The sequence below is a fragment of the Balaenoptera physalus genome (assembly GCF_965194825.1).
Source record: "Balaenoptera physalus genome assembly, chromosome: 12".
In the NCBI taxonomy this organism is placed as follows: Eukaryota; Metazoa; Chordata; class Mammalia; order Artiodactyla; family Balaenopteridae; genus Balaenoptera; species Balaenoptera physalus.
The window spans coordinates 3,489,874-3,513,523 of record NC_138897.1 but is presented as its reverse complement, the minus strand read 5'-3'; the positions used below and the strand labels follow the sequence as shown (position 1 = coordinate 3,513,523).

General features: G+C 45.2%; 1 long non-coding RNA gene across 1 annotated transcript in view; it reads left to right on the top strand.

Moving 5' to 3' along the window:
- The window catches only part of LOC309639751, a 303,099-nt gene that overhangs the window by 208,132 nt on the left and 71,317 nt on the right, over positions 1-23,650 (top strand). The window lies entirely within an intron of this gene.

The following is a 23,650-nucleotide window of genomic DNA, read 5'->3' as shown; positions in this document are numbered from 1 at the left end:
CAAGGAGTCACATGTCCCCAAATACTGAAATTTTGAAGAAAATTAAAGCCTGAAACGCCTGCAGGGATTCTCCTCAAGTCACATCCCTACCTTCAGTTCCTAATTACTGACCATTCAATATTCCTCTTAGCCAGTAACACTAATGACTCAGAAATCAGCATGGCACCAAGGCACTTTTGAGGAACGTTTTCTGCTATTTATCAGGGGATGAATTAATCATCTAATACGCACGTGATCTTCAGCAGTAAACTCTTCCAGGGACCAAGGGTGTGCATGTCATTTTGTAAAGCTCTAGATCACCAAATACAAGTGCCGATGGCCCCGATAACAAGAGAGAGGCAAAGTTAGAGTATTCTGGTTTCTCTTCTAATATCGCAGAATCTTAGTGGGATGAATGAAACTAGGGCTATAGTCCCAAATGGTCAGTCATTTCTGAGAAGCCGTTTTGGGTAAATAACAATTTAAAAGATGAATATCTTATAATATATATGCCGATGAATAATTTATTTGGTTGTCATGTTAAGTTATATCCAACACTTTCTTTTTAATTCTTTGGTCAATCATGTCAGCTCTTTACCACCCCAGGCTGTACATTCGCCCGAAGCTCTCTCAGCAACGTCCCAGCTTTCTATGCGCTAGACATACTTTCCTGTCCTGTAAATCTCTCCTAAAAATTTCTTCCAGCAGTACTGTCTTCTCACCTTCTCTGTACCAGCCATAGCTGCACAAATGGGATTTTTACTGCTGGCTGCTGTCTCCTTTATGTCTGGCTTAGGTTGTAAACTCTTCGGGGCTGGGGCCTTGTCTTTTTCTGTTCCACAAAGTCATGTGGACACCTGCAGCCACCAACAGTGCAGAAGAGGGAGAAAACCTGTGCTCTTTACCCCCCAGCCTGCTTCACCCGGGAAAAGAAACCATCTCAGCCGGGCTCCTACACCCTAAGTCACAGAAACCATTTGCTGAGCAAAGAAGTTCTCCCCTTCCATAGGTTATTTGGAATGGCTACTCGTGTATGCTTTAAAGCCAAGGAAGTTGAAGTACGTCCAGCCATAAGAAACAAATGACACAACTTCTTGGCATCCCTTGGCTGACAACTCATTGGATGGGAAACAAATTTGGGTGCTACTGACTTGAAAAGGTGAAAGTGTCCCTTAGGATTGAAGGTTTAACTTATGATAGTCAGCCTGGACCGCAACTTTGAAAGGGATAAGTTTGAGAAGAAGAAAATCAACACTCGGCATCAAATGAGTTGAAAACTCCCGAGCGGGGGTAAGTCGATCAGTTGTTTAAAGGTAGAGAAGTAAATCAAAGAATGGGCTAAACATGGAGCATGTTTGCTGGTGGTATTCACTGCTGGGTCAGGATCTGGGCTTTGTGGGGAGACTCTCACACCTGAACACTAGTTTGGGGGTTATTCCCTTGGACATCCTTTCCACATTTAGGCTGAGTTCTTGGCTTAGCATAACTTTGGAGCTTCTGTCCCTTTCCCTCTGGGCGAATTTGGGCAAAGAACCAGCCTCCGGGATTCGCTGAGGGGAAGAGAGGAGACAGGAGCTCCACAAGCCCCTGGACCCATGTATGTGCTCAGTTAATAATCTCTATTGTTCCACTACCCATACTCCTGGTGAGTGACCTGCTATATAGAACTGTGCCCTTGCAGTCTCTGCTGCTTACACACACACACACACACACACACCCTGCTTACATTGCGTGCTGTTACCTCTTCACTAATTGCAAACGTGGCTAACCTCCCCGACAACATTTGAAGCTCCTCATGGCTACAGTCTTATAATACCATTGTTGATTGATTTAGCATATTTCAAATAGCTTTGTTCCCCTATTCTTTGACTTAATAATAGCGTTCTCTGATGTATAAATTGGGCTGCTATGTATCTGAAAATGATATTCTTTCAGCTTTGTCATTTATGGGAGTTTATTTTCCCATCCATCAAGTATTTTTCCAATATCACCTTTGTGCTATCACCTAGCATGCCACAGAGGAAAACAGAAAACAGTGAACAAAACAAGCTGGCAGAGGGAATCCACGGAGACTCTGGAACCCGCTCTACTCGTCAGGTACCCCTGGGATCACCCGTGGTCGTGGGCCCTTCCTGCTCTTTCCTGCTCCTGGGGCCAGTAGAAGAAGCAAGCAGGGCTTCTTATTTCCCATGTGGAGTTTCATGGGGGGGAAGAGACATTCTTGGTTGCCCACGCGGGAAGTCAAATTGAGAAATACAAATATTTCACAAGGTATTTTGTGCGATATCAGGACTAGAGTCAGGGTCCTGGGGTGTGGCATGCAGAACAGCCCAGGAGGGGCCAGGAGACTGAGCGAGGAGGAGAAAGAGCAGAGGCCAAGTGTCTCTGGATTCAGGGCAAGAAGCTCAGTAGTCGCAGAGAAGGGCAGGTGAAAGGTGATATGTTTTCAGCATCAAAGGTCAAAGTCAGGGTATCTGCTCAAACAAAGGGAGAGGCAAGATTCACATTTAAGAAATTTGGCCAGAGTCTGCATTTAGTGACCCAGGAGGCAGGGTCAGAGGGTCAGAGCAGAGGCAAAAACAAAATCCAGGTCTCAAGAATCCCAGTGAGGCTGGAGGAGAGGCGGGGCGGAGTCAGCACTGAGCCAGGCGCGGGAGGTGTCCGCATCACATGACAATTTGACTTCACCTGTCTGAGTCTTAGTTAATGGACATGATTGAACTTCGGCCTTCCCACCTCTAAAGCTTTGTAATTGTACGACTCAATACCAGACATGAGTTTGTGAATTTATCCTGTGCTAGTGGGCAAAGGAAGAAGAAAAGCCTTATTGCATGCTTGTTGCAGTCAAGACTCAAGCAAAGTAGGAAACAGGCAGGGAAGGAAGATGGGAACCAGGGACCATCCCTGAGACTGTAGACTAGGTGCTGACTTTTGTCCCACTTTCCCATCGCTGCCCTTTACTTGAAAGCAAAGGTCTCACAGGTGAGGGCCAGGGTTCTGCAGGGCCAGGTCATTGCAGCAAGATTCAATCCCTGGAGGACTCTCTGAACTTGGAATGCCTCATCTCATCCTTCCTTTTTTCTCCAGAAAGGCCCAGTGGATGACATTCCCCTCTTGTAGGACATGGACACTTTCAAAACCAATGTCTGAGCTCCAAGTTCACCCAATTCCCATTTAGAGGTGAGCCCTCAAACCCTCAGAGTCCTGAGCCATGAGGAAGGGCACTTAGCTGGAGAACAGAATGAAGGACCCCACCCAAAATGAGTCACTGGAAGACGGTGGACATCTTGAGGCAACTCAGGCATTGGGGGATGGGTTATAATGAAGGTTCTATAGCACCAGTGGCTACATGTGGCAGCTTGAACCCCAATCTAAGGTGTGTCTCTTTGTTCTTTCTGGAAATGCAGAGGCTTTATACCTCATGGCCCCATGAGTGGATGGGAGTGTGCCATGCTGATGATTTCCAGTGCCTGTATCACTGTTTTGCCTTCTCCAGTTACTGAATCAGGATGGCACGCGGGTCAATGCATTGGTCAATATGATCCAGTTTACAGCTCATCTAATTAGATGAATGCAGACAAAAAAACACCGACAGGGAGTTCACCAAATATGGTGGCAGTGAATCAAGGCATGAAGAATATAGGTGAGTGTGTAAACTCTGGGTTGATCAGAAGAAGAGCCTACCATCTGCTTACTACTCTCAGGAAGTTCTTGAAAATATAACTCAAAATCTTAATTCTGGGTGTGCAGTCATTTGCTAGGCGGGTTGAATAAAGATGCAGAGTGGATGTGGAGTGAGGGCTTTGGTCAGAAAGCCACTGGGGGAGTCGATGTAACCTGCAGCTGCATCTCAGCAAGAGATGGGCAGTGCGGGGGTGGTGTCAGAGGGGCACCTGCCCAGGGAAGCCTGTGGATGAATTCAGTGAGACCACCGCTGAGGTCATTCTGTCCATGGAGAGAAGGAGGAGGCGGTGCAGAGAATGAAGTCATGGTCTGCAGGACTGGGCAGGGCGTGGGGATGGTTTCTAGCATGAGGTTCATTTGGTCTGGGGTTGCCCACTTCAGTGTTGATCCTGATGACCAGCTAAGATTGACCATCTCCAGCATGTTGGTCCTCAAACAGCGGTCCAAGTCCAGGTCCATGGTATCGACACACCTGCAAGCTTGGCAGAAATGCAGACTCTCAGGCCCCACCGTGGATCTGCTACCTCAGAATCTGCATCTTCACAGGATCGTCAGGTGATCCACACTGAAGCTTGAGGATGATTCTGGTTCTCAAAGCGTGGTCCCCAGACTACCTGCATCGACATCACCCTGGACTTGTTAAATTTTCAGGTCCCAACTCAGACCTACTGAAACAGGAACTCTGGTGGTGGGTCCACCATGCTGAGTTTAGCAAGTCCCTTGGATGATTCCAATACATGCAAAAGTGTGGGAACCACTGCTCCAGGGTAAACCCAGAGGCAGCTACTGTACACCCTCGCTTAGGTGAAGGTCCCCTGAAATGACAGCATTCTGCTGGGTCAGCATCTCCTAGAAGTCCTAGCACAGGAGCTGCAGGTTCTTATGGAACTTCTCTGGGTTTCACTACGTGCCAGGGGCTGCCCTAAGGTTGGGATGAATAAGACGATGACCTTTCCTGAGGATGATCAAGGTAAGTGAGCCTGCTGCATCTGTCTGGGGCTGCAGCACATGCTCTCTCTCCTACAGCAGTCCTGGCGTGAAATCTCCTCCTCCCCCTCTTCTCACTGCAGAGCTTTGCACGTTTAAGAGACAAGGTAAAACCTCGGGTTGCATCTTAAACTCTAAGGCTCAAAGAAGGCCAGATCACTGCCCGCAGGTAATATGATTCCTCAAAGATAGCTTTGATCACTAAATAGTACTGGATCAAATTGTCCTTGTTTTATTAGGAGATGCAAAGGTCGTAGCCTGAGGCAAAGAAGGGTAGGTCCCTGTCCAGCTACCTTGGTCACCAGTCAGCTCTTGGGATTGGAGAGGAAGATGGTGGATTCACACTCAAGTGAACGTGACCTAGAACTAGTCAGATGGTGGACACTGAAAATGGAAGACATGAGGGAGACTCTCGAAATAGTGTGTACAGGTCATTAATGATGAGGTCCAAGAAGAAGTCAGTGATAGATTATAATTTCCAGCCCTTTGAAGGAGCAACACCACGTGTAAACACCTGTTCCTCATGATTTTAACACTATTCTGCTGTTAACTACATGAGTGTGCTTGCACTTTCTTAATGGAAGAAACATTGTATCAAGTTCATGAGCACTTTAATTATGAAGTACTGATAGTTTGTCCGAGCACCGTGATACCCAAACAGGATCGCCTGAACGTCATACTGCACACAGCACGTTGAGGGCAGTCTTCTATTGTCTGATCATCTGCACATAAGACATAAACGTCTTTTTCTGCTAGAAATTTACACAACCAAAGTTCCCCTGGAGCTGCTTAAAATGTTAAGAAATAAAAGTTTCTTGAACAACTAGTGTGAGAGGCCCAGTGTCACTGCTGTAGGGGACAGAGATGAAAACAAAATACAGCCCTGGCTATCAGGCACGCAGTGTCTAATGAAGGAGCCCACCATAGAGGGAACTTAAGTCATAGGAGCGGAAAGGAACAGCCCTATGGGGAGGCGCATGGATCGGTCCTGGGGCGAGGGAAACTGCACGGACCAGATGGCTTTGTGGAATGCGTAGGTTCCTTTTTTCTTTCTTTCTTTCTTTTTTAATTGGAGTATAGTTGATTTACAATGTTGTGCTACTTTCTGGTGTACAGCAAAGTGATTCAATTATATATATTCTTTTTCATTTGGTTTATTACAGGATATTGAATATAGTTCCCTGTGGGTAGGTTCTTGATGGCTAATGTTAAAGGGAAAGTCAAACCGCACTTTCCTGCATCCCTCCAGAGTGAGGGCTGTTTCCGGCCATGAGTACCGAGAAGGGTGAATGCAGGGAGGATGGAAACCAGAGATCAGTTAGGAGTCTCTAGAAATATTTCAAGTAATGGATTATGAGTGCAAAGGAAGTCAAGAAGATGGTTTAGGAGGCATTTTGGAGATAGAATCGATAAACGCTGGCAAATGTGAAGTCCAAAAAAGTCAAAGATGATTCCAAATGTTGTAGCCAAGTGACTGGGAGATGGTTGTTGAGTTACCTCCCTCTTCACTTTGAAAGCTGAATGTTACGTATAAGGCTCAGTAAGCATGTGTTGGAAGAGAAATACGTTTTGGAGCAAAGAAATTGAAGTTAGTTTCAGATATGTGTTTGGAAATCAGGATGCTTCCGTGGTGGTCCTGCAGGCAGTAGAAAATGAGATCTGAAGCTTAGGAGGGAGGTGAGGTCCAGGGGGGTAACCTGCAAACCTTGGGTGTAGGGTGGGAGTTGGCCATAGAAGGACAGATGAACTTGCCCAGCAGAGAACACAGAGGGCAAAGGGGAGGCTGGGGTAGAATACTGAGGATGTTTCTACTTAAGCCATAGAAGCTATCAGGGTGGAAAAACCTCTGGGTAAGAGCAGGCAGTGAGGTTTGAAGGGGACCCTGAAAGCAGGGTTACAGAGAGTAAGGACGGAACACTTTCAAAGAGGGAAGGTTACTTATCCATGCCTCAGAAATTGCTGAAGGAAACCAAACAGTTTACAATTAGAAGGTGACCGCCAGAGATGCCAAACAAAGGCCTAAAAAGCCGACATCCTTCTTGGAGCGCAACTTAGCACATATATCAAAAGGTAAGCTCTATAAACTCTTTACCCAAAAATTCCATTCCAGGAATTTACCCTAGGGCACAAATTGTGGAAGAGGATGAACATCTGGGTATCTGGAGGAATAAGACGGCATTATTAACCATAGTCTTCTTCAACAACCGGGGTTAGTTAAATACATATGATGAAATGTCACAAAACAATGAAAAATTAAATATTATGCTTCTCCTAAATGTGATACTATGATGTGATTGTTATTAAATAAAGCTGTGCATCATATTTTGAACAGTGAAAAAGGCAGATAACAAAATAGTATGTATAATACCCTGCCTTTCTGTGAATATATATGTAGAAAAAAAACCTGAATGGTTTTCTCTGCCCAACAGCAAAAAGTAAACATCAGAAATAAGAAATGCCTGAGTTTGAATCCCAGCTCAACCGCTTCCGAGAAGTTGTGTGACCTCCAGGGAGTTATGTGTCCTCTCTGCCTCACTGTCTCAACCTGTAAAATGGGAGGAGAATAATTGTACTACCTCACAGGTTATGAGGATTAAATGAGCAGATAAATTAAATCACTTACAAGAGTAACTAGCATATAATAAGTACTCTATATGTGTGTGCTATTATTACAACAAATTATACTTTCTAATTTTTTTCTCTTTTTGAATCTCTTCTTATTTTTCTAAAAAGGAAAAAAGATTTATGTTAATTTTTTGAAAAAGCAAAATTACTGATGACATGCAAGAAAATAAGTTTTTGTGTAGGGGCTAGAGAATCTCTTCTTGGGGTCATACCATTCAGAATGGTGTCGTTGGAGGACTTTGGGGGAGTATTAGCGTGGCCATTTGAGACCTGATCATTCTTGAGTCACTGATTTGAAAAGGTCTACTTTGAAACAGCACTTGTGGGTTTCTCTGAATCATGCATGATTATTAGCAATTAAAATTTACCATTAAAATAAACCATTCTGTTTCATCTTTACTGAGATATATTTATTCAAAAATATCAACACGGTTTTAAAAAGTTTGGAGACATCTGTCATATGGTTTCAAATCAGATTTTAAAAGAGAATATAATCTGGAATGCTTTATTAATTCTGGTTGGTTTTTAAACTATGCCTTAGTTTCACTGAGGATGTTTCATGCAAAGTTTTCCTTTTTTATTCAAATTCAGAATAATCGTTACATTCTGATTCAATGGTATATACAGGGCCTAGTGAAATTTATACATATGGAAGATTTTTCTTGATTAATAAGTGCACATGTCTAAAATTACCGATGCCATTTGGCATGGAATTGTTGATAAATTTTGTAATCGCATTTTTCTTTCAATCTTCTTTTAAAATCACTATAAAATATACCTCTTTAGAGATATTATTTAATAGAAATGCACAGAATCAAGAAATTCAAAACTTCCAGAAACGAACATAAATTATAGAAATTAACATGTAACAGATACACCTCAGTAAGGAAAGAATACTATTAACTATGAAAGGATTTGTTTTCAACATAAATCAATATTTTAGTTTTCATTCAAGGAAACAGAAATAGGCTGGTGCCTAGGACTCATGAATTATTTTCAAAGTAGGGCGAACTGCATCCAGTCATATCAGCCAATTGCATTGAGAGATTCCCTGTGTGGTTTGGAGCAGTCCGTGTAGATCTCTAGCCACAAGTTACCTGATGATTTGGACCAGAAGATATGTAAGGTGCTTTTGTGTGGTCATTACTCAAAGTATCTAAAATGAATAGATGTTAATACTGACCTGTTAGGAAGAGAAGAAATGCAGTAGGGACTCTCTCAGAATCTAAAGATGATGTATTCACTTTTTTGGTACGTGCTTCCAAAGCACCCTATGTCTGGCACCCTCCACATTATAATAAACTTATTTATTGTCTGTCTTTCCTGTTGAACTTGAAGCTAACAGCAAGATCAGAGATTGTGTCTTATCGCGTTACTTGATCCAATGCTGGTTACACTGTTCCACCAACGGCCCTCAGGGCTTACTTAGAATCTGAGGCTGGGATCCACTGCCAAGGAGACAGGAACAAATCTTACCAGAATGCCACGTGCTTCGTATCATTTCACATGGGAACAGAGGTGGCGGAAGTGAAGACAAAAACGCCAGAAAATCACATTTCTTCTCTCATTTTATTTCTAGCATTTCTTGATTGTTGGTATGTCTTTCTGAATCAAAGTGGGAGAAACCAATTAAAATATGGCATTTAGGATTAAATTTCTCCTGGTGGAACACCAAGCTGATCACCAAAGGTCACTATTTCATCTTTTCGTCGGTGCCTTTTTTTAAATCCTCCTGTGCTGACTTTATCATTTTCAATACCTATTTAAGTAATTCATACCACTCAATTACTCTTTAACAAATTTTTTATCAATGACCTCTCTCAAGTATGGTATGTGGGTTGCCTGTTATTAGCTTAATGTCGTACAATTAATATCTTCTCGGTACTCCCTCTTCATCCAACAAGTAACACTGGTAAGGGCCAACCTATCTTTTAAAGGTAAACCTTGCCCAGTTCAACAAAAGAATGAAATCGTTCTAGATCTATTATTTCTCGGAACAGAATATTCCCATTTGCATAACATATTCTTCCTTTGACAAGTTGCCAGGAAGAAACACCTCATGCCCATTCTTCACAGAGCTCTTTCTATGGCATTAAGAATAGAAGAAATTACCATGGTGGCCTTAACACTATAATTCTCTCCCCTTGCACCTCCTGGCCCCTCCTGATTTACAGTATCATGCCTTTTTGAGAGCTCTGTCACTGAAGTGCCCAGATAATGGACAAAGGGGAGCCTCCTACATAATGTAATTTCACACGAAGGAAACTGGTTCATAGGTTGCAATATTAGGGTCAAATGCAGAGCCTATAACCCTTGGGTTGGTTGAGAAATAACAGCTGGAGTCAAAATTTAAATAAAACTTAAATCTGAACATAGTCAAATGATCTATGATCTACTTGTCCAGGGGCAAGTAGAGTAGTAGACCAACATGCTTAAATACCAAGGGAAATAGTTGCTACTCTCAGGGGAGCACTGTGATATTAAAAATTATAGCTTACAGAAAAATGGATGTCTTTCTTTAAAATATAAGTGTGCAAGATAATGCTGATAATGCTTCTAAATAGAAGCGTTACGGTTCTTGAGGAAATGGGAAAGTGAACCATTTATGAATAAAGACTTCCTCTATCAGTAGGCAAGTGTGATGGTTAATTCTGTGTGCTGACTTGACTGGGCCACAGAGGCCCAGGTATTTGTTCAAACATTATTCTGACTATGCCTGCGAGGGTGTTTCTGGATGAGATCAACATCTGAATCATAGACGGTGTCAAGCAGATTGCCCTCCATAATGTGGGTGGGCCTCATCGAATCAGCTGAAGGCCTGGATAGAATGAAAGGCTGACCTTTCCCCAAGCAAAGGGAATTTCTCTTGCCTGACTGCCTTCAGACTGGGAATCAGCTTTTTTCTGCATTTGGACTCAAACTGAAACACCAGCTCCCTGGGTGGTGGGCCTTTGGACTGAAACTAACCATCAGCTCTCCTGGGTCTCCATATGGCTGCCCACAGGTGCTGGGACTTGTCACCCTCCATAATCACGTGAGTCATTTCCCGATAATAAATCTCTCTATGCGTACATTTATCTACACATCTCTACACTATATATATATACTTCTGTATACATATACACAGTTGTGCCTTGGACAACAGCGGGATTGGGCTGTTGACCCTCTGGCAGTCAAAAATCCATGTATAACTTTATAATCTCCCCTCTGAATCTGAGGTTCCAAATCTAAGCTTCCAAATCCACGGCTCTGCATCCTCAGATTCAACCAACCTTGGATCCCTGCAATACTGCAGTACACATTGATTGAAAAAATCCACGTATAAGTGGACCCATGCAGTTCAAACCCATGTTGTCCCAGGCTCAACTGTGTGTGTGTGTGTGTGTGTGTGTGTATCTCCATCCTACTAGTTCTGCGTCTCTGAAGAACCCTGCTCTACAGCAGCAGAGCTGTGGAGAGAGCTCACATCCAAGTGGAGACAAACCATCCCACGCCCCGTTGCATGAGAGGCGTCACACCCATAGAAGAACCAGGGTCAGAGCATCAGGACTTTCCATGGTGTGACCAGCGGTGCTATTTGGCTACTAGCCACGTGACATCCCCAAGGCTTAGAGACCCTTTCAATTTTCTGTGCCTTCAAATCGGTTTGGTAATTTTTCCAGTTGCCATTTGAGCGCGTGTTTGGCGTGTGCGCTTCTGAAGGAAGCGACTGGAGAGCTGACGGAGCAGAGCACCCAGGCTGGAATGCCGTCCGCCTCCTGCAGGTACGTGTTCCCATCCTCAGCTGGACGCTCTAATTTTGGAGATTAAAATATGGGGTATACTTGTGTCATTGGTTTACTAAAATAAAGCTGTCATTTTCGATTACTCAGTCATGAGGGACAGCTTTTAAAAAAGGGAAATGCAGAATTTCAAGCCCTGATTGGTTGGCTTCTGTTTCCTCATTTGTGGGGCAGGTGGTTCTCAGTTTACAAACGGGACACGGGTTGATGTTGTATCAGCCGGCCGATCTTGATATTCCAGCCCTTGTTTATCCTTCAGGGGCCCTAAACTTGGACAAGTCAGAAAGCTCTGGAAGACAGAGCTTTTTCCCCCTTTCCCCTTTTTATCTGTAAAAGGGGAGTGGGTTATGTTCCTGGAGTTGCTGTAACAAAGTACCACCGTCTGGGTGGCTTAAACAACAGAAATTCATTCCCTTGCTTCTGGAGGCCAAGAAGTCCAAGATCAAGGTGTCGGCAGGGTTGGCTCCTTCTGTAGATTCTGAAGGTGGACCTGTTCCAGCCTCTCTCCAGCGTCTGGTGGTGGCCAGCAATCCTTGGTGTGCCACTGCATCCCTCGAGTCTCTGACTCCATCCACACGGGACGGTCTTCCCCCTGGGTCTCTACAGTTTTCTCTTTCCCTCTTTTCTTATAAGGACACCAATCATACTGGATCAGGACCCACGCTAACCCAGTAGGACCTCAAATTAACGAATTACACCTGCAGAGACCCTACACCTACACCTGCTCCTCACAATCACACAGGCCATCGCTTTGCAGCCTCTGAACACACTTACGAGGAAGGAGCTATAATGGTCGTTATTTTGTAGGATGTTCATCAAACATACATCCGTCCATTTAGGTCACCTTATCAGAAAGGTGTCTAGTGACAAGATAGCACTGCCCCTTGCCTACGACCCTCTCTCCCTACCCTGTTTTGTATTTTCCTTAGGAGCACCGGCTACCCCCTAGCATGGTGTATACAGTTGGCCCTTGAACAATGTGGGGTTTAGGGAAAGATCACATGTAACTTAGGGTAAGCCCTCTGGTTACACAGTTTTGTATCTGCAGATTCAACCAACCTCGGATCTTGGACTACTGTCATATTTACTATTGAACAACACAAGTATAAGTGGATCCGTGCAGTTCAGACCCGTGTCGTTCAAGGATCAGCTGTATTTGGTTTGTTTGTGGTTTTTCTCCCCACGAGACCAGGGATTTTTTATCTCTTTGACTCCCTGCTCTATCCCTGGCACCTAAGATAGGATGAACAAATCCTATCTTATAAATAAATGAACAAATTTATTCTATAAATGAATGAACAAATAAATGAAAGAAAGGATAGTTTGGGAAACAGAGAGGTTAAATGAATTGCCTGTCACAGCAGATATAGGACTCAAATCCAGGTTTTTCTGACCCTGGAGCCCGCGCTCCGTGAGCAGTTCTGTCCTTGCGCGTTGCAGCTCAACCGTGTCTTACAGTAACCCGCCCCCCATCCCTGCCAAGGTCTTAGAATTCCGGGCAGAACAGAGTTGCTCCAGAAGGGGCAAGGCCTTGGGATTCGGTTTTCTTTTCTCTGTACTCACCTGTGCCCCCAAAGTACTGCTGTGGATAAAACCATTCCCTTTCTAGAACCAATATTTCTAGGGGTTAAAGATAAAAACAGACTTACCTTCTGTGACAGCTGATGTTGTTTGTCCAAACGCTTTGTGAAATGTCAGAAAACATACATACAATCTAATGTCAGAATCTAAAGATCTAAAGATCTGAGAGATTATTTTAGTCCAAAACCCTCGTTTTAGCTGAGGGTCCTTTGACATGTGGTCCTTCCAGCTAACTGAAACACATATGAATATCTGATGCACACTTTATGTTTTTTTTTCTCAGATTCATAAGGCTTTTTTTGTTTTCCAAAGGAACTAGGAAACTCCTCTGCATTAGAGATCAGGCTACATTTCTTTGTATTTCCCACATCAGTTATTAAAACAAAATGTTGGATGATTTCTTGGTCATTTACTGTCCAGGAAAACCTATTTCAAGTAGCTTGATTTCTTTTGGGGTTTTTTTAGATTCAGGAAATACAGAACTTTGTTACTCTGTTGACCAAATACAATATTAGGAGTAACTCTACATAAACATCTGCCTTTGCTGGACAAAGAGCCTTCTTTAAAGAAGTGAGATGGGGAAGCACCGAGCAATTCTGGGGGCAGAGGTTCCAGCCTCGATGTTGGGTAAGAGACAGACTTACAGTTGTTGAGGGGCCCTAGAAATTGATAGAAATGTCTCCTAGGAAAGAATCTGAATCACTCAGAAATGCAGCCACGTGCCATGGATATGGGGCGGGGGGTCAAGTTCTCCTCTCAAGAGTAGCATCTTGCGTTACCCATGCAGCAGGGGGAGGTGGGCACATCCTACGTGAAATATTCCAGCACTCTCTGTGTCCTGTAGAGAAAGATGAAGAACCGCTTACTGACACGCACAAGTGTATGCAGACGCACACCAAGAGTGCCCTTTGGGGGCCTGCCTGGAATCCCACACAATCCCCTCTGCTGCCCAAGGAATCATGTGAAAAGAGCGACCCTGGGGTCCGGCCGATTGGGAGACACATCACCGCTTCTCCGGGGCCCGGGCAGCCTTCAAGAGGGGATGCCGGCGACGCTGGATGAGAGCTGGGGTCTCAACACAAGCCTAGGAAGCCCGTGAGGCCGCAGGCGTTGCCTGATTCGTTGTTAGAAACAGTTCGATTCTCTATTTTATATCTGGAGCTCACCGTCGCAGCCATCTCACGCGCGTAGAGCCGCAGAGATTCCAACAGACGGGAGGGTGGGTCGGTCCCTTTTAAAAATTTGGCCGGCTTGGCTTTCAATGCCTGGCAAGCCGGAGCCGCTCCTAGGAGCCAGGCCCCCTTCCAACCCGCCTCCATCCACACTGCCTTCTGCCAGCCCGTTAGCAGCGCTCGAGGAGCCAGGATTTAAGTGCAGTCTGTTTGCCCGCGATGAGTCGTGGACCCCGCGCCGCAGCCCCGCGCCGCTCTCAGAGAATTAAATTACCTGCTAACCACCTAAAGTGGTCCTGGGAGAACGGGGGTCCCTGCTTTCATTTCCACAGGGCAGGAGGGGACGGAGGGGACGGGAAAGGGCAGGAGATGGAAATGGAGGGCAGCGGGCTCTTGGAGAGCGGGGTCTGCTTGGCACCGGGCCTGGCCCTGGGGGGCGGGCAGCCAGTGCGGTCCTGGCAAGAGCTCCTGGCGCCCGCGCTGCTCCTTCCAGGGGCGGGCGGAGTAAACCTGTCGTCGCTATGGCAACTAGTCTCCCTGGTTACCTGGAGGGGATGAGTCCTCGGAGAACGGAGCGAGGAGCAGCTGAGGCGAGGTGTGGACGGCCGGCTCTGGGCTTGGAGGGCGGCGAGGCGGGGAGGAGAGGCGCCTCCGACAGAGCGCCCTGGCTGGAAAGCATCGGGGGGCCCGGCGCCCGCCCCGCCCAGACGCGCGCCGGGGGGGAAGGGGTACGTGCAGTCACCGCGCCTGAGATTGGGGGTGTGCTTCAACGTGGCAGCAGGCCCGCCCGCAGGTGCCGCTCTGGGGACCAACTCTGATTCCTGAAGCTGGTCTCCAGGGACCTGGGAGGCTTTACAGGAACGATTCCTTAGGGGCAAGTGTGGGTCCGAACATCCCAGGACCGAGGCTCCAACGAAGGTGATTCAGAGAGATCTAGAGAAATGGGCCATGACACAGAGAACACAGAACCCCTCCCCGGTGCAGCGGTGCAGGATCGGGAAGACCCAAGTGAGAAGGGGGACTTCCCGGGGCCGGACAGAACCTTCGGAGTCTCAGCTCCCCGTGTGCTTTTCCGCCTCTGGGTCTCTGCTGGCCTCTCTCTGTCTGTCTCTGCCTGTCTGTCTCTCTCTGTCTGTCTCTGTCTGTCTGTCTCTCTCTGTCTCTGTACAGAAGTAACTCCGGGCTCACACCTTCCCTCCAGCACAATCTCAGTTTCCTCTTAATGTAAATGCTGAAAGAACCAGGAAGCCAGTACCTGAAGATTTGAGAAGGACCATTTAACTAGCTTCAATCTTTGCCAGCTTATTTCTTGTTGTTAAAAAAAAGGAAAAGAAAAGAAACATAAAAGCACGTGCACGGCCCAGAAACACGGCCTCTGGGTGGTTCTCCTGTTGGAGTTGCAGCGCGGCTCCATCAGGTAGGGGATGCTATGGATGCAGTTTCCCAGGAAAACGTGTTCCTAGAGCAGACTGCATAGAAGGTTGTCCAGGGAACTGAACCCCCTGCAGCCTCCTGTTCCCCACCTACATCAGCCACTTTTCTGCAGCAGGGAGCCTTTCGGAACCTATAGTGCCGCTGGGGTTACTACACGTCTTGTGAGGAAGAGCCTTCCTGCGTCCGGCTCACACAGGGGCAGCTCTGGTAGCCACTTTCCCCTTGACGCTGCTGGGAAGATTATCTGGGACTCTCAGCCCATCCCCATGACCCTCCAAACTGCCAGACTCACCCACAGAACAGCCTGTGGTCTGGACGGCTCCCAAGGTCAGGTGACCCGAGCCTTTGGCAGTCCCTTTGCAGGGACCAGGAGACCACACACGGACTCCACGCCTGTGTGCCCCAAGTGAGGCCGGCAGGACAGCAAGGAGCCCGCAGCCCCTGCTGCCACTAGAAAGCGCATCGCTGGCGCCAGGGCCCTGCCGGGGGAGCACTGAGGCCTGAAGGGCACAGGCTTCGTCACAACACTTTTGCTCCAGGTTTCCCTTCAGGAGCAAGTGACACATTACACCTCTGGGGAAATTCCGGAAGTGATGACCTAAGTACGCACCTTTTCTTTGTAGCCTCTGACAATTAGGAAGGACCTCGAATGTGCCTTAAGGGCCAAATTCACTGGTTTAGCAAAGTCAAAAAAATGGGAATGACCCTGCTTCTATGCATAACTCCGAAACCTCCTATACCTCCCTTTCACAGAAGTGCAAGGGGATTCATCATGAAGGTTTATAAAAAGCTCTGGAGAAAGAAATCATTACTCATCAATGCTAAGTATTATTAAGGATGTGGATAACAACATCAAGATAAATATAAAGTTAAAAATGCTGTGCGTTTGCTCCATGTATTAGTAATAACCTTCCGGGCTGCAGGTCTGCTGGCAGGAAGAAGCACCTACATTATCCAGTGTTCCTTTGGGGTCATTTGAACACCTGACACAACTGAGGTTAGAAAGTCATTCAAGAGGACTTCTTGTCCGGGGATACAGAATTACACAGACTTAGGTGACTGCCAGAAAGTCTGCTTTATTGGTACCTTTGAGACTGTCTCCTGGGCCATCCAGGGCATTAATAAAATGGAACAGGATTTGTATCCCCTACTCTTAGAGACCCAACAGGGATAAAAGTGAGTGTCTGCTTGGGAACAAATTCCTTGAACGAGTTGCAAAGTAAAAGCACAAAAAAAGAAAAACGAATTCATCTGCAAACGTTAATGTATGCACAGAGCAGCAATTTCTAGGTCTAACTGAAAAGCTTGCTTTGTTTTCAACCACCCTCAGATGCACAAAATAAAGACCCCAGCCATACAATGCCACCCATCGTGCAAGGAAGATACAGAAGGTAACTGCTCATATGAAGGCAGAACAAGAGAAAAACACTAGCTCTGGATCCCAGGTGTCCCAGGACGCAGTGTCGTTGGCTGCCTGGCTTGGATTTAGAATCTGGGTACACCCCGTGGGCGCATATTGGGGGAGGAAAACCGGCAGAGAGAACACCGAACCTGAGGCTTCTGAATAGACCAGTGGAAAATGCATGAATCCCCTAAGAGCTCATGGGCCTAATTAAGATTTTTTGAACTTGATCAAAACGTTAATTACTTTGCACATACTGAGCAAACATATAGATGTCACACCCTATGAATGTTTCTTTCAATTGCCATCCTGGGAAGATAGATGGAAATGGAAAATAGCACCTCATTAAGTAGACTACACATCTCTACCCCCCCTCCCTGATTCTCCTGGGTGTTACATCTTTGCTGACCATTTTGTTTTTCTTTATAGTCAACCAGGTAGCATATTATAATACCAGTGACTAATATTTATTGAACACTTACTTCTGGTCAGGCCCTTTACCTTTGCTTCTCTATTGGATCTGTCAATAAAATTACAAGATGGACTTTAGTATTTGCATTTTATGGGCATTCGTGCTCAGAGAGGCCAAGAATGTGCTCTGAGTGACACAGCTGTAAGTGGTGGGGCTCCAGCCAAACCCAAGTCTGTCCGGCCACACAGGCTCCTGCCCCTGTGCCTCCACCTCATGGAAGAAGGACGGCAAGTGGGCCAATCCTGCTACATCAATACCTGCCCTGGAATACGCTGGCGGCCGGGCTTACTTCACTGTGGAAACAGAGAGAATTCCATGTGTTTCCTCCCCACAGCACATTTCTGTCCTCCTCTTAATGTACATTTCTCCCCATGGGTGTCTGTGGGTGGGATTGCTAATGGGTTACATGCTTTCCCAGCCGAACCCTGGAAATTCACAGAAACGTGTTCACAGAAATTGCTCCTGATACGCCTTTAATGGATTTCTAGTGTTAATCAAGGAGATGAATAAACCTAAACCCGGAGTGTCCTTTGCTCCCATGCACGGCAGTTCCACAGCCTAAAGGCCACGAGGACCTCTGTTTTGTGTACCTATCTGGATGCTTTCCTTTTCTTTTCAGAAATGAAATTCTCTCTCCACCCTGTTAAGGTCCTTTGAAGGGCATTCCCCCCTTTCTTCTCTCCTGCTTTGTGGGCCGATCGCAAACTTTACTGTCATCCAGGACTCGCTCTGGAGCCCAGCTCTCAGAGCCCTGAGGGGTGTCCTATCCTGGAGCAGAGAGAACTTCCAGCCAGAAGTCGGTTCCTCCAGAAACAGGACTGGCAGGTAATGTCACCCGGTCATCCTTGTATTCAGCAGCTTATACTTCCGATGGATGCGCATTGAATTAGTAAATAAGCAAGCATTCCCTGAGTAACTGAAATGCATGTCCCCAGGTCTACTCATCAGCGTTTCGTGCTCTGTGTTCATCCGCCCTCAGCTTCTCCTTCGGGGCCTATTTGCTCTTGTCTTATACACAGTTCTAACAAACTCTGGGATTTGGCTTTCTCATCCCCAGTATCTGAAAAACAACAAGTTGGAAGGGAGGAGGGTGTATTCTCATTGACAAGCATGCAGTCATCACTGAGAAGGGAACCTGAAAACATGATTACAAGAAGAGGTGGAAATTTTAAAAAGATACAGCCAGCATTACAAAAGCAAGTAGGGGAAAACAACCTGAGTCCGCCCGTGGTCCTGCAGGATCGAGGCATTGCGTCACTGAATCATTAACATCCATGATGAGGGGCTGGAGTCTTAAAGGTTAAAGTTGGTTCCCTAATCTTTCTTTTAGCAGGAGGGAAGCGTGTGATAGTTGAGAGAAAATGCTAGAAATTTCAACGTGCTGGCATCCAGAGTGATTCCTCTGTTACGGGAAAGCAACTCACGGGGAATCCCTCATCACCCTACTGCCTTCCTCTCGGAGAGAAGCAGCACAGAGGCTGCTCTGCTTGGATGGGAGGTGGGGCATGAGATGCTGAACTTGGCCGCCCAGGGCTCCCCTGCTCACGGCGGCCACCCCTCCTCGTGGACACTCGCTAGGAGACTAAAAACGACCGTCCTTGGGGCCTTCACCCGGATCTGCTCACTGCGGTTTGGTTTTCATTCTGTGCTGCAGGCACTTTCTCTAACCCTCAGCTTAAATTATTTATTTGGCAAAGAAAGTATCACTTCCTTCTCATGTGAAAATAATAAAAGAAAGCATACAATTACGTATTTATGTTTGGTAAAGCATGAATCACTTATGCACAGTTACTCCCCGTCTAATAGTGACAATGGAAATAGTAAGAGTCATAGCGCTCATCTGTCTCTCACGGGCTTGACCTTGTGCTAAGCGTGGACATGCATTATCTCAGTTAAAATTCACAACCACTTGAGAAGGGTCAGACTGTTATTATTCCCATTTTGCAGAGGAGGAAACTGAGGCCCAGAGATTCAGGTAACTTACCCAAAGTCTAGAAGGGGTCCAGCAAAGACAAGTTGAGGGTATTATCCTCTTGGTTCCATAACTAATAACAGTGAGGATTTACCAGGAGCCTTCGTAGGTTTTATCTTATGCGTGTGGCACCAGCCAGAGAGCCCAAAGCCTGAGGGTGTTAACACTGAGGGGATTCATTCCACACCTGGGTGGAAGGGGAGTTCCTCCAATTTTTTTAACTGCTTCTCAGCTTAGATCAGAAAAACCGACACTGTTTTAATTTCCACACTGGAGCAGCATTTGTTGCATCCCTTTGGTGGCTTTACAGAGAAGAGGTTTCAGAGGGAGAAGTCTGGAGGCAGAGAAATTAGTGGGAGGCTGTTTCGAGAAGACCCAGGAGAGGTAGGTGATCATAGCCTTACAGGAGCCCTTAGATGTGAGAGAGCCTGGGGCGGTGGGTCACAAAATGGTACACAGCTGTAGAGCGTGTGTGAGCGGGAAGCTGGAGGGAACCGTCAGTGGGAGGAAGAGAAGGTGCCTGGGTTGATGCTGAGTTGTCTTGGTCGAGGACAGGGCAGGTGTCGTTCCCTGACACAGAGAATGTGTAAGGAGGGGCAGGTCTGGAGGAGAAGTTAGTCAAATCCGACCTAGGAGTTGCAGCAGGGAATAGAGTTTCTGCAGCGACTTCAGGGTGTGGAAAATGCTTCTGCAACTTTTAAAGCCTTCATATGCATGAAGAATTCCCTTGGGATATGTCTCCCATCATAGCCATTTTTATCCCCAGAGACCCTGTGGTTAAAGATTTACCAGCATTCTTGCTTGTCGCCCACAGGGCGTGTATTATTTTCCAGTACATACTTTGGAAAACCTTGTCCTAACTTTCAAAGGAGAGGCATAAAGCAAAGTACAGTAGGATCCTAGCGAACAAGAAGGTTTAATTCCAGGAAGTAGTGTTTGAATTATATGGAAAGGATGCATCAGCTTTCAAAGGGCAGAGACGGCAGGACAGCCGAGCCGGTGTCTCTCCACTTTCATCCTGGGGAACTTTCTTTTTTTTTTTTTTTTTTTCAGTAAAACAACTATTGTTTTAGATTTCTTTTTTTTTTTTTTTTTAACATCTTTATTGGAGTATAATTGCTTTACAATGGAGTGTTAGTTTCTGCTTTATAACAAAGTGAATCAGCTATACATATACATATGTTCCCATATCTCTTCCCTCTTGCATCTCCCTCCCTCCCACCCTCCCTATCCCACCCCTCTAGGTGGTCACAAAGCACCGAGCTGATCTCCCTGTGCTATGCGGCTGCTTCCCACTAGCTATCTATTTTACATTTGGTAGTGTATATATGTCCATGCCACTCTCTCACTTTGTCACAGCTTACCCTCCCCCGTCCCCATATCCTCAAGTCCATTCTCTAGTAGGTCTGTGTCTTTATTCCCGTCTTACCCCTAGGTTCTTCATGACCTTGTTTTTTATTTTCTTAGATTCCATATATATGTGTTAGCATACGGTATTTGTTTTTCTCTTTCTGACTTACTTCACTCTGTATGACAGACTCTAGGTCACCTTATCTTTGATAAAGGAGGCAAGAATATACAGTGGAGAAAAGACAGCCTCTTCAATAAGTGGTGCTGGGAAAACTGGACAGCTAAATGGAAAAGAATGAAATGAGAACACTCCCTAACACCATACACAACAATAAACTCAACATGGATTAAAGACCTAAACGTAAGGCCAGACACTATCAAACTCTTAGAGGAAAACATAGGCAGAACACTCTATGACATAAATCACAGCAAGACCCTTTTTGCCCCACCTCCTAGAGAAATGGAAATAAACACAAAAATAAACAAATGGGACCTAACGAAACTTAAAAGCTTTTGCACAGCAAAGGAAACTATAAACAAGACCAAAAGACAACCCTCAGAATGGGAGAAAATATTTGCAAATGAAGCAACTGACAAAGGATTAATCTCCAAGATTTACAAGCAGCTCATGCAGCTCAATATCAAAAAAAAACAAACAACCCAATCCAAAAATGGGGAACTTTCTACACCGAGCTTCCTTGGGGGCATCTGACATCCTTCTCCTGAGCGGCTCTCCCTCACCCCCGCCCCCCAGCCAGCCCTTACCTGGATCGGCCCTTGATGGCGCTCTCGTCCTCTATCATGGAAATCTGTCCTTCCCTTACGCTTGCCCTTATCGGAGTTTGGGGTTGTCACCCATGGGCTTGTTCTTCTCTATCTTTGGTCCCAACCCCTGGTGTGGGGTTCCCAGGGCAGCAGGATGCTGACTGACTTACAGCTTTGCTCCTGGAACAGCCAGCCCCTCAGCAAATGTTTGGTGATTATTTGTTCACTCATTATGTGCAATTAATGATGGATGGAAGGAAGGGTACCAGTAAGCAATACAGATGGGGAAACTGCAGATATTCTGACCAATGGTCTCTTAAGAATAAACTTAGAGGTTATGACACCGGATGGCAGAAGCTGGCTGGCGTCTGATCTAGGAGAGTCCTGGAACATTATACACGGGACTTGGGCTTCGTCCTTGTGTGACAAATGTGTAGCCTTCTGTGGATACAGATCAAGAGACAGGCTGCCATCATCAAAAAATCTACAAACAATAAATGCTGGAGACGGTGTGGAGAAAAGGGAACCCTCCTGCACTGTTGGTGGGAATGTAAATTGATGCAGCCACTATGGAGAACCGTATGGAGGTTCCTTAAAAAACTAAAAATAGAACTACCCTATGACCCAGCAATCCCACTACTGGGCATATACCCTGAGAAAACCATAATTCAAAAAGAGACATGTACCACAATGTTCATTGCAGCTCTATGTACAATAGCCAGGACATGGAAGCAACCTAAGTGTCCATCGACAGATGAATGGATAAAGAAGATGTGGCACATATATACAATGGTATATTACTCAGCCATAAAAGGAAATGAAATTGAGTTATTTGTAGTGAGGTGGATGGACCTAGAGAGTGTCATACAGAGTGAAGTAAGTCAGAAAGAGAAAAACAAATACCGTATGCTAACACATATATATGGAATCTAAAAAAAAATGGTTCTGAAGAACCTAGGGGCAGGACAGGAATAAAGACGCAGACGTAGAGAATGGACTTGAGGACATGGGTAGGGGCAAGGGTAAGCTGGGACGAAGTGAGAGAGTGGCATTGACATGTATACACTACCAAACGTAAAATAGATAGCTAGTGGGAAGCAGCCGCATAGCACAGGGAGATCAGCTCGGTGCTTTGTGACCACCTAGAGGGGTGGGATAGGGAGGGTGGGAGGGAGGGAGACGCAAGAGGGAGGAGATATGGGAACATATGTATATGTATATCTGATTCACTTTGTTATACAGCAGAAACTAACACATCATTGTAAAGCAATTATACTCCAGTAAAGATGTTAAAAAAAAAAAAAAAGAGAGAGAGGCTGCCTTTCTAGTCCTTGAACTGCTTCCCTGATGTCCTGGAGAATCTCAGGGCCTGTGGATAACTGGTCCTATAATTAATTTGAGGTGAATCTTCTCAAACAAAGCGCAACATGTCATATTAAATCATTTTTGAAAATGATGTTTAACTCAATGTGGAAAATAAAACAAAATATGAAAATAAATGCCCTTTGTCTTAAAAGTAACAACAATTCAGTTTCATTTACAACTTAAATAAATAGTTCTTAGAATAAAAATAAGAATGATTTTTTTTTTTGGTAAAAATTTTCAGGCAAAATTTTGTGATAAGATGCTAGATCATTCCTTCTCTTTGTGGTTATTTTTGTTGCATAATCATAAGAATCATCACATCTGCAAGTAAATATTTTAGGTCTTCATCATTTCACCCAAGGATCTCTCTTGGTAATTATTTGATCTCTGTATGATTCTCTTTCGACGAGCCTACTATATCATCATCTTTATGGAATTCTTCTAGGGTGAAGTTAACAATTAATTGTTAACTGCCAGATTCTCTTTGTAAATGTCTTTGTGTGAGATTTAAGCAATTCTCCAATATACCTTTTATTGACTTCTAGAAGTTGTATGCATTTCACAGTTTTTACAAATTTTCTTTACAACTCAGTTGTATTTTCTTTGCATTGTATTGTCTGAATCTCTATTATTGAGTGGGTCACCATCAACTTAATGGAAATTAATAAACCATTGCATTAAACAATAGCAACTAATTTATAAGTGGTCAGCTCATTAATGAAGATCCTCCTGCTTTGACGACTTCTTCTTCCCTGTGCAACCTTGCACCTCTGAGGACTGGATGACTGAACGTGGACCATGACCTTTCTCTTCTGTGTGCCCCAGTCCAGCAAGATACTTCATCCTTCTGTACCACACTCCACGCTTTCCTGTCTTCATCCTTGCCCCATTTCTCCACCAGGAATGCCCTAACCTATTTCTCATCTGTTATTTTTTCCACATAGTGTTTCCTAATCCTTCTAATCAGTTTTATAGTCACTTTCTTGCTCACTTACTTTTTCATTCTTGTTTTCCTTTAACCTCTGTAACATAAAATCAAATATAAATGCTTTAATGTGGTACAAAAGAAGTTATGTTTGT